At 35.2% G+C, this 12,465-nt stretch overlaps 1 long non-coding RNA gene across 1 annotated transcript in view; it reads left to right on the forward strand.

Annotated features, from left to right (window-relative positions):
* Positions 1 to 7,102: 7,102 nt before the first annotated feature.
* Positions 7,103 to 12,465, forward strand: part of LOC107740918 (uncharacterized) — a 26,105-nt gene continuing 20,742 nt past the window's right edge. Inside the window, exon 1 of the long non-coding RNA XR_001640131.1 lies at positions 7,103 to 7,176. This is a non-coding gene — a long non-coding RNA (uncharacterized LOC107740918). The remainder of the gene's footprint in view (positions 7,177 to 12,465) is intronic.

A 12,465-nucleotide genomic window follows, 5' to 3' on the forward strand; every position in this document is an offset into this window, starting at 1 on the left:
TCAGCTCCAACCCTAATCAAACACACCTGAACAAGCTAATCAATGTCTTCAGGATTACTAAGGCTATAGGCAGGTGAGTTTTTTTTTCAGGGTTGGAGCTGAACTCTGCAGGACTGCGGCTCTCTAGGACCGAACTTGCCTACCCCTGACCTAGAGGAATATAAGGATATTTTTTGCCTAAAAGGTAGGATACGGTGAAAAATAAAAAATAAAAAATAACTTACTGCTGTAAAACAATACATATTGCCATATTGAATATAAATTATCTCTGTAAATTTTTAGGTAATTTATGCTTATTAAACTATCTATCTATCTATATATATATACAAATACAGGTGCATCTCAATAAATTAGAATGTCGTGGAAAAGTTCATTTATTTCAGTAATTCAACTCAAATTGTGAAACTCGTGTATTAAAAGACTAAATGTCTGAATTGCTTACCAAAATGTTTAAGTTAAATTAATGGCCTTATCATCTTAACGTTATAAATTATAATACTGTTTCAACTAACAACGCTTGAAGGTAATCAGTCAAGATAAGCCAACTAAAACTATTCTGTTGTGTTTGACTGATGAGATCCTTAATTCATGTGAATACAGTATGGAATTCCATGGAATGGGTTAATTCCCATTTATGCCCCTCTCCCTCTCTCTCCCTTGGGCCATATGTGCTGGTATGCAAAACTGCTTGACTGCACTGCAGCTGCCTGTGTGGATTGCGTGTTCTGCCAACATGCTAGGAGAAGTGTTGAAGTAGGCAAAGTTGCTGCCACGGACAAATATCAGGAATGTTTTGATTAAAATAGCACACGATCATAAACGATCACTTGGAATGCCTTGGTAGGCTGATTTATGGACAAATTTGATGTCACTTAAGGAAAATTTTGTTCATAAAACCTGGTATGCTGTAAAAATAAAAAAAATAAAAAATAAAATAAAAAATTGACAGTTACAGGAAGTCAAACAGGCTTATTTGCCTGGCTGAATGATTGTGGCAGGATGATTCCATGCTCTAGTTAAATATGTAGAAAACCCCAATTCTGTCCATCAAATTGTTGCTGATTAGTAAAAATGTGCGTTAAAGTTTCATTTTATTATGAAAGGAAATCAATATTCCAATAAGTGAAACATACAGTATGTGTTAGCATGACAAATGAATTGTGATGTGGAAATAAAGGCCGTTCCCATCATTCGTATGTGAACCTGCATTGTCCTGCTTTACAGAAGTATTTGAAAACCAAACATAGGTATATTAGGAAAACAAAGACACATGTTGGACAGGTTTAGAGATTTGTTCTGGGGCCGGACAAACCACTGAAACCGGAACAATGTGACGGACCTCTGATGTTTCTCTTTGTGAAGTTAGACCTGGTTTTCTGAAAATTGCTATTGATTTACATTTGCAGCATTAATCAGATAATATTTCTGGGTAAAATATTCTGACAGTAGGCATAGTTCACCCAAAAAATGAAAATTCTGTCATCATTTATTCACCCTCATCTCATTCAAAAACCTGCATGACTTACTTTCATCTGTGGAACATTTAAGATATTTAGAAAATTGTCTCTCTCTCTCTCTCTTTTTTTTTTGGTGAAAATCAGTGGAGTCCAATGTTGTTTTGGACCCCAATGACTTTCATTGTGTGGACAAAAAAGTTCCCTTTAATGGTTTGACTGCGGTAGGCGTATGCTGAATTGTAGACAGCAGACTTTCATTTAAAATACTGCTAAAATACTGATTTTGAATTCATTTCATTGATGTGTTTGTCATGAAGTCTATTTGTGACATTATTTGTGACATACATGCACAAACATTTTGTTTTGCCATGCCTATGCCACATTGCCAAATGTTAAATCAAGATCCACTAAATCTAGTTATGTATTGAATGCGCATCAAAGGCGAGTATTTTCTGTTGCTCATTAGAGAATTTAAGGATCATAGCAGCCAGGGAGCATCTGTTGATGTTGGCACACGGACATCAGCGTATGAATGCAAGTAATTCATGTTGCATGTCATTAAAAACTCAGGATATGCCGACAATTGGATGCCAGACTTTAGAAAATGCAAAGCATGTGAGTGAGCATCTACTGTACATGAACTAATAAACTCACATGTCTAAAAACTGTTTACCACAGATGAATTGTGAATTCTTATTGTTTATCATTTTCAGGTTAAAATCATAGTAAAAAAAAATGCCATGTATAATGCAAATGGGTTGTATTTTAACACAACATTCATGACATATATACAGTGTGAGCTCTTTGGTGTTTTGAAAGTATTTGCATTAAGTGGTCAAATTCTCTCAAGCTCTACAATAAACATTGTCATGCACAAGAAAAGATATTTGATCCTGAAATTCAAATTCAACATGTTTATTTTTTATGTTTTCTCAAAAGGGTTGTATTGATCACCAATTGCATTCATATTTTGTGATATTTTAAAAAAGCAGGTTATAATGTCAAGTGTAAAGTTATAGTTTTAAAGGGTGTGGTGTGTCAGGAAGCCCACATTGTCAGTGGAATTATGGGTGGCTTACTGAAAGAGCTTTTAAGATAATATTTAATGCTTGATGGCACTGAAAAGAACTACTTAATCCATGCGAGTATTTGTGTTTATGTGACATGTGAACTAGCACACAGACAGAAAAAAATAGAAAGAGAGATATGTGTGAATTTCCTTTGGTTTTATTGATGAATATGGGCGTCTTCAGGATTTCTAATAATGGGAAATGTAGATTAGACAAGTACAAACTGTTGGGACACAATTATATTGAGGGATAACTATATAAAAATACTAGCAGACTGTTTAGACTGCTTTGGTGGAAAAAAAAAAACTGCATAGGACTGCATCTATCAGATTAGGATTTAGGAGCGAGTAGGCATTTCTGTTAAAAACCATAAGCCATATCAAAATTCAAGTTCAGCCTAATTTCCGTAAAAAAGTGTGGCTGCTATAATTTTGTGGATCTTCGATCTTTCAAATTCACCAAGCCTAGCTGTAGAAGAACATTAATTAAGACGCTGTTAAAGCAAAATTATGATAATTTAAAAGTAATAAGAAAAGCAATCATGTGAAAATTATTTTGTGGTCTCCCACTTTCAGACTATTCAAACCCTTTTTATGGTACTAAAACCAGACAAATGATGAGACTTAGACTTACTTAGACTTACTGTTTTCCACCTGTGTTGTTGATTTTCCACAAAAATAATGTCACTTCTTGGAGGATAATGTTATAGCGTGCAGCAGTGCTGCATTTTAGAACTTCCGGTTTCATCGTCCTGAAGTCAATGGGTTTACTGAATGGGTTTTTGTTAAAATGTCTGAAATAGGGTCTGTGATTAACACAAGTTAAAAATATTTTCATGTTTTATTCACTGGCATGAAATATACCAGTAATGCCACATTCTGATTTTTTTTAAAAGTTTTTGCTTGGAAAAGGTTGTTGCTAACAAGTGGCTAAATGGAACAACAGAGGTTGTCATGGGCATTAAACATCATCATCTTTACCGCTTTTACAGCCTCATTGTGTTTATATCACATTCTTGCAAACTATTTTAAACTCAAACTTTGGAAACTGTCTGTTAAATCAAGACTGAAACTAAAAGGGAAAACTAATGGTGATGTCGGAGTCAGTGGTTTAGTTTGTTTATTCCTGGCGATTGTATGAACAAAACATGCAAAAATGTAAACTTCTGCTGGTCACAGATCTTATTTTCTGCAAAAATCGAAAAGCCAATGGAAAAATGCTATTGTGTTTTTTTTTTTCTCTCGAGGGAACAAAGGTGATGCTAATTTCCGGGTTGGCCTACAAAAATATGTCATCAGTGTAGCACTCTATAAGCAACTGGATTTTGCCAAGAGGTCAAGGTTTGGCTGAACCAGTTAGCCTCTGCTGGTGGATACCATAACTACATGTGAGCCATGAACTGAGTTTCCATCAGCAAACATGGCAGCCAGCAAACAATTTACATGAGAAGAATAAATGATATTTTATATTAGTATATAAAACACTACAGGTTTTAAGTTATCATATATCATATATAGTTATATACATTGCATAGCAGTAGTTAAACTTGAATTAGAAATTCAAGATGAATTGTATTAATAAAATAAAATAAAATAAAATAATAATACATTTACATAACTTTGTAAAAGGGGTTATAAGATACTATGCGTCACTAAACTCATTGAAAAAAATTAGCTAATGTAATAGCCTTATTACTCGAAAGTGTACATAGGGATGAAGCAATAATTCTAAGGTCATTTATGTAGCGAGGAAAAGAAGGGGTGGTTTTCAAAAATCTACACTTAGGAATAAAAAATTTACCAAAGAAGGTTGTTAATCAAGTAGCATACAACCTTTTTTAAACACTCCAGACTTAACTTATAGGTTTATAGGTAAGAGGGTTAACATGGATATTGACACAGGACATTCTGTTATGAGAAAGAATCCCTTTGAGCAATAATACCATGCTTCTAGGAATTGCATTTACAACTGTGTGAAACTCTTTAGGATGACATACAAAGCCATGTTTCAGGCAGAAATCATTGTAGCTGAGAATGTCACCATGGTTATCCATCATATCCAATAGAGAAAGGATATTATATTTAAACAAATTTTCATAAAATAAAGACTTATCGCAATATAAAATAAAGCGATTGTTCCAAATAGGCTACAAGTCTTGTGAGGACTGAAATTGTGAGAAAAAGCAAGTTTGCAACACAACAAAACCTGTTGATGAAAGAGAGACAATTTGAGAGGTAACTTGGACAATTCAAAATCACATCTGAATAAAAATTCAAGACCACCTACTTTCCGAAGATATTGTAAACCATATAGGATACTGTTTGTGTTATGAAGAAATTATCTTAGCCATTGAGTTTTTTTAAGACATTGTTCATATTTCCAAGTCAATAACATTCAGACCTCCTTTTCTTCAAAACTGCGAACCAAATCGTAGTGATGTCTATTTAACCAAATCAAATTAAGGATTGTTACTAAAGGAGGAGATGAGATGGTCCTCACTGCAGAACACAGGATCCAAGGGGCGAGGTTGGATCCAGATCCAACTCCTCCCACTACATATTCATGGGTTTCAGTCACGTGACTTTTTTTGTTGCGGCCGCCATAGTTTTAATTATTTAATTCGTTTATTTATCAAAAAATTAGATTATTCAACGTCTGGCGTCTACTTCGTTGATTTTTGTTTTACGTACGGGATTCTACGAAAATATTAATAATCTTGAACTCTCCCTTCTCACCGGAAGCGGTTAACATGTGGTAGGCTTTAACTTCAAACAGGCCCGACGGACTCACAAATTAAATGAGAAAAATCAGCATCCAAAAGAGACTCGCTCAATCAGCTTTCCTCAATGAGAAAACATAACGCAGCGTGAGGTAACTTACAATATTATTGAAACGCTTTCTTTGTGTTAATGTTGTATGCATTGACACTTCTGTAATTAATTTTGTACAGAAGTCTTGATTAATATAGCGTATATTCAAATAACACCTTAAGTCATGGCTTTGTCCTTCTTAGTTTTTCTTGACATGAAATGGGGAAAAATTGATCTAGGCCACGGGTCTTGTCAGACTAGGTCAATCTCACTGTAGTGTCAGCTCACTACCTCTAGATGGCATTGTTTAGTCGCCAGTCATCTGGGATCTAACTCTGAATACACATGAATAACTCTGAATCACATGAATAAAAAACACTTTCTGTTATTAATAGGATAATATTCTATTCTGCTTTAAAGTTTATTATTATTATTATTATTATTATTATTATTATTAATAATTAGTAGTAGTAGTTGCTGAATGACCCAAAGTGTAGTAGCATTACAATAGGCTACTAAATTCTGTAGTGTTATATGTTATTCATTTACTTGATACAGTACACAATAAATTCAAGTGTGAGAATTTTAAGCCCTTTGAACTGCTTCTTTGAGCATAATGTAAGTTGTTGTAATAATTGAGTGATTATATAAATACATTTATAGAGCTGCATTGTGCTGTCAGAATGCTATCGAATTTAATTTGCAAATGAGGGAACCAGATCTCTCTAGAGTAGCCCATTAAGGTATGAAAAAGTTTTGATCCAATTATGTTTTCCCCCGTGCGTTACAATCATCCGTGATTGTGTTACAACATGACAATACACACCCCATCGGTTTGTCTTTGTCTGTGCATTTTATTTGACACAGTTTAATTTCCTTCTCTGATCATTGCAATAATTTCCACAACATTATTTTTGCTTGTTTGTAAGAGAGAACACAAGTCTAATGTTGCTCTCTGGGGAAAAGTTCAATATAATTTGTTAATTAAATGGATTAATTTAATTACAGTAGCTACAAAAAACATTCATCAATATAATTGTTCCTCTAGCTCCAATTTAATTAATGTTTAAGTGAAAACAAGTCAGTTTCAAATGTACATAATACTTCCCCCCTTGCCCCATGCCGCCTATTCATTTTCCCTCTCTGATCCTCATCGCACAAAAGCCTGTCAGTGTTTGTTTGATTTTCAATGATACAGCATCGCTGAAACCAAACATTTATTACAGCAATTTAATTTAACCTCTCGACAGGCTTTTACAAGACGACCAGAGGGATAGTATCAGTGAAAGGCACTCGGTGTTCAGTTATTAATCTCCTGCCGCCGTTGTCCCTTTCATAAAAGGTAAGTTTTATCCAAACTCCAAGCATACTGCCATTCAAGCTGTCTCGAATTTCATCACAATGCGGACCAGATCGAGTTCAATTCGTCCATGCAGGCCAAAATAATAAAAGATAATTTTGGCTAATCTGCCCAAGGAATGTGGAGCGTTTGATGTAGACAGTAGTGGATCTTCAGTTGAAATAATTGCATATTGACTCAGTCAGGACGGTTGGCTCAGGTACGCTCATCGGTGTCTTACAGGTGTTCTCATTGCTAGACAACCAATCCCTTGTTTACCCAACCTATTAATTTTCCCTTTCTGATCCTCATTGCACAAAATCCTGTCGGTGTTTGTTTGATTTTCAATAATACAGCGTCGCTGAAACCAAACATTTATTACAGCAATTTAATTTAACCTCTCAACAGGCTTTTACAAGACGACCAGAGGGATAGTATCAGTGAAAGGCACTCAGTGTTCAGTTATTAATCTCCTGCCGCCGTTGGCCCTTTCATAAAAGGTATGTATTATCCAAACTCCAAACATACCACTGCCATTCAAGCTGTCTCGGATTTCATCGCAATGTGGACCAGATAGAGTTCAATTCGTCTATGCAGGCCAAAATAATAAAAGATAATTTTGGCTAATCTGCCCAAGGAATGTGGAGCGTTTGATGTAGACAGTGGTGGATCTTCAGTTGAAATAATTGCATATTGACTCGGTCGGGACGGTTGGCTCAGGTACGCTCATCTGTGTCTTACAGGTGTTCTCCTTGCTAGACAACCCATGCCTTGTTTACGAAAGAGAGAGAGAGAGAGAGAGAGAGGGAGAGAGAGAGAGATTCATCTGATAGCAGAAACTGCTTTTTTGTTGAACACTGGAATGAACAAAATGATATGGGAACACTCAAGTGTATCCAAATTCAAAGGAACAAGATAGTTAAAAAGTGGATAGTCTGGTCTCCTGAAAATCGCAGATTTTTATTTGAAAGGTACCTCCTATAAGTTATATAAACTGTTTTTACGAGGTATGTGCCTGGAATTTAATGAAATGCGCGAATGCACTAATAATTCCCCCTTTTTCCCCTCAGTACAAAACAGATAAAAAAACAAAATAAAAAAGCACTATTTCTGTGTATACTATTATCATGTACACTCAGTTATACAGATATGTGTCTAATAATCTGAAAGGTGATATGTTACATTATGTATAGTACTGTAAGTACAAAACATAAAAATGAAGGTAAATATACAGTAAAAAAACCTCTCTCTGTCATACTGTTTTTGTTCACATAAAGGAATAGGTCAACCAAAACCAAAATTTTGCTAAACATTTACTCACCCTCAGGCCATCCAAGATTTAGATGAGTTTGTTTCGTGATCAGAACAAATTTGGAGAAATTTAGCATTAAATCACTTGCTCACCAATGACCCTCTGCAGTGAATGGGTGCCGTCAGAATCAGAGTCCAAACAGCTGATAAAAACATCACAATAATCCACAACACGACTCCAGTCCATCATTTAATGTCTTGTGAAGCAAAAAGCTGCGTGTTTGTAAAAAAACAAATCCATCATGTATGGCCTGAGGGTGAGTCAGTTTTCATCAAATTTTTATTTCTGGGTGAACTACTATATCTTCATAAAATTCCATTTTGCCCATTGATACCCACTCAAGAAAGTTTCTTCAGGAAATGATTATTCATAAATTGAGTGTGGAAACAGTAAGCTAAATTTGTGAGCTTATCACTAACTCATTGTTTCAAAACAATGTATTTACGTCTTTGAGCGGTTTGTATATTTGAAGCAATTAAGGAACAGCACAGCAATGCTTTAGTCAAACATACAAAGCTTATCTACTCCAGCATAACGAGTTTCATGCTGCTACGTGGATAAATATTTGTAAGCCTCATGGAGGACGTTTTGTAACCAAAAAAGCGTCAAATCAAGAGAACATCTGTCCAATTGCTGCATCAAACAAATAAGATTATAATGCTGTAATATTCACTGAAGGCTCAGATCATTATGCCTCTATTCATCTGTGAGATTGGAGGAAACAGTTGCCAGTTTTGGGGGCAGCAGGAAAAAATACCCTACACACAACAAATGTTAGGTGTTGAAATAGCTTACACTGGCCCCCAAAAAGTATTTAGACACTTAAGCCACACTTAAATTACCAAATCATATTTTATTCAGCCAAATGGCATCTGCAAACAAATGATTTTCTCAGAACTGACATTCTCAGACATTTTTGCAATTACTTTTAACCAGATGTCGGATCCCTTCAAGTTCACACAGGTGTCCTAGCAGAGGAACCACTGGTGCCCAGTCTTAACTTTGAATATTCATTATTGAACACTATTGTTGCATTATTTTAAACCTAACAAACCTTTAAAGGATGCATTTACTGTTAAGTCAATAATTATGTTCATGTTATGACATATCTGATTAATGGCTGATATTAAAATTTGTAAACAATTTTGCATAAATTCTTATAACTGAAAATGAAATACAGTTTTAAATTCTGCAAGTATTTAGGAATCATAAAATAATAATGTACAGTATTAAAAAATAGATATTCATTTAGAGGTTTGCTGAAGATTATATTTAACCTTTTTTAAAATTATTAGTGTTTTTAAAGATTAACTTTAAGTGATCAATGTAAAATAAGCAAAATGAACATGCACAATTAAATATCCAGTATAATTAAAAAGAAAATCTAATATCAGTCGATATAACCATTATGTTATAGATATACAGTAGTGCATCCATAATTATTTTAATATTTTTGCTTGAATTTTGGGTTGTCTTTCTTAAAATGCTTCTTGGTTTGAGATGCAGTGATGTTCATTTTCAAGTGTGACTTCTAAGTGTCCAAAAACATGAGGGCTGCTATATAATTTAAAGATTTTATTACTCAGAATTTCTATGATTGTCTGATAATTAATAAAAAAAAACACCTTCACTGCTGTTTATTTATCTCATTTAGAGGCTGTATTAGGTAAAATACTATATATGAGCTGAAGTGTATGAGAAAATATAAGAGTAACTGGTACCTCTTTAGCCGCCGCATTCCGAGCCATTAGCTGATCTGTCCACACCTCGTCCTGTTTAGTCATTGGCCAGATTCCTTCAAAGCAGACCACTAATCACATGACAAAGCTGTCTCTATTAGCCTCTGTCTACCCCTCCCTTCCCCTCACTCGTCTCTGTTCGGCTTCAAGTACATGCACATATTTGCCTATTATTATTCTCTTTATTGTTGTGCTAATGAATTATTTGACCAGCAGTATTATTTACTGTCATGTGAAATGCACTGGTTAAGCCCTGAAAGTGATGTGGAATGCTATGATAAAGCTAAGCCTCTTCTGGCTGGTCAATAAAATCTGAACAAAGGGGCACCTTCACCATTAAAGCCATCAGTGTCTGGTGAAAAACAGATCTGCCAATCAATGGACTGCTCCAAAGGCATCGGGTTAAACATGTTGTGCATTCCTAGCGAAAAAAGGGGAAATTAATTAGGTTTTATTAGAAGCATTGATACAAAAACCTCTTTAAATAGATCCCAGTCTACCCTGGGAAATGGCTCAATGTGATTGTTCTGGATTGAGTGTAATCAGATATATATGACACACTTCTTGAATGCACTGTATGCATTTGGACACTTAAGCCACACTTAGAATGTATGTTTGTCTTCGTATTGGATAACAAAATATAATAGTAGGATATTAATTTGTGCATATTTTATAAATATTAGTTTTTTTTAATATAATTATATAATATATTATTATCTTCACTAATATCTTTGTCTATGTCAGCTTTTATTTATGAAAATATTAAGCATCTTGTATGCATTACAGCATTTAAACATGCAGGCTAGTATTCCACTTAAATAACACAAGCAGTAAAATAGCCATCCAATGAGAAATGATCATACATTAGGCTGCATTATTTTAATTATTGCTCCATTACAGGTCAGAAGTACAAAAGGTCCAGAGTACAAAACTCGCCATGTTTCTTGATCGCTATCCATTTGTTGAGTTTTACCTGGGGGCATCTTACCTTCCCCTTCATAATTAAGAACACTTTAGTATCAAACAGTACAGAGGTTTCTTCAGAGGTATTAATTAGGACTTCGTTTATGCAGATCCCTTGAAAAATTTGCATAAAATCTATTCCACAGATGGGTTTATGGGAGTATTATTAAAATGATTATTTAATGTTAGGGCAAGACACTTCAGCCGTATAGTGTGAACATTTTAACTAAAAGATTTTTTTCCCAATTCCTCAAAAACCTTTAGAATATAGATAGGAATAAAACTGTAAAGCTTTGTGTATATAAGTGCTACTGAAGTAATTGAAATCTAATAGGCAAGTAGACTTAGTTTAATAAAATAACTACTTAAATGTTTACTTTTAAAATGTTTGTTTTCGTCTCACTAGTCTAAAAGAAGACAAGTAAATAACCCAAAATCTCAAAGTTGACTAGTGCCTGAAAATGCAATAGTTTTTCCATCTTTCCTTAATTTCTATATACACTCATTTTGTAATTAACGTGAATGTATTATGAACGAACAACAGTATATTTATAAATTAAGATAGAATAATAATCCTTTACAAAAATTGTTGTTCATTGAGCCTTTTTGTTTAGTGTTGCTTTTTTTTTCTTTGCAACTCTCAAAGAAATCCACAGTGCAAGCAAACTCCCTTCTTTTGGCGGCCGATGCGCCACTTGGCACGCAGACCCAAAATGTGGATCGTTTCTGGGCATTCAGCAAGATTTCAAACGGGGGGCGCTGTGCTCTCATCCTCCGCCGGCTACAAGGTCACTGGAGTATTGATAAATCACACAGCTGTGATTCCCCCCTGACAGCTCAAACTAACATCAACCTGGATGGGAGAGAACAAAAGACCATCAAGCGGCCCTTTTCTTGACACTTTTATTCAATCACGGCCAGATTGCTTACGACAGCAGCAGCAGCTGTTTTGTCTTCATCTTTCCCCATTTGATAAAGTGTGTCAAGTCATATTTTTGTAAGTATTTCACGTCACCCCTGCTGTGTGAAAGCGGCTCCCGTTTGGCATATGTATTCCACATGAGGGGATCATCAAATGGGTCAGGGTTTAATGACATCCCTCCCAAGGTCATCAGCCATCTAAAAGGGAAGCTGCCACAAAGCTACAAGCTGAGGGTCAAAGATAAGAGCACGCTGGGAGATATCGCAGATAAAAAACAGAAAATTAAACAATGAGGGAACGCGGGAATGCTTTGATTGTGTTGTTCGGTGCGATTGTTATTTTGGGTGCACCAATTCACAGAGTGTCGATGTTAACCTTGTCCTCTCAGGATAGAGGTTACTGGTAGGACTAACATTGTTTGTTTTAGAACTCCCAGGAATGGGATTTCCATTCCCCTGTTTGGGTCCAGTTATAGATTGCATTTGCAGCAGTTGTTTTGTAAGGGTGATGTGTGATCGCAATTACAGATGATTGAATGCTCTCTGATGGGGTGAGTGAGAGGTGAAAGGCGGTTTGAAATGACAAAGGGTCAAAGTCTTGTGAGATTAAAGCATGTGAGAATATCTTTTCAGAGAGACTCTGCAGTCCTGGTGGGTAAAGTATTTATATGGGACATTTCTTACCAGTGGGTGGTGCTGAAAGCTATATTGTTTTGGGGGATGCTCATGCTTTATTCAGGGATTTGTGTTTGAAGAGACAAATGAAACCGGTCTAATGATTTTTTTTTCTTTCTGAATCGCTTTCAATGTTTGGTTAATGTTTCCAAAGACAAACACTTGCTCATGTTAACTAC

The sequence above is a fragment of the Sinocyclocheilus rhinocerous genome, unplaced genomic scaffold, assembly GCF_001515625.1.
Source record: "Sinocyclocheilus rhinocerous isolate Xijiao unplaced genomic scaffold, SAMN03320098_v1.1 scaffold165, whole genome shotgun sequence".
NCBI lineage: Eukaryota > Metazoa > Chordata > Actinopteri > Cypriniformes > Cyprinidae > Sinocyclocheilus > Sinocyclocheilus rhinocerous.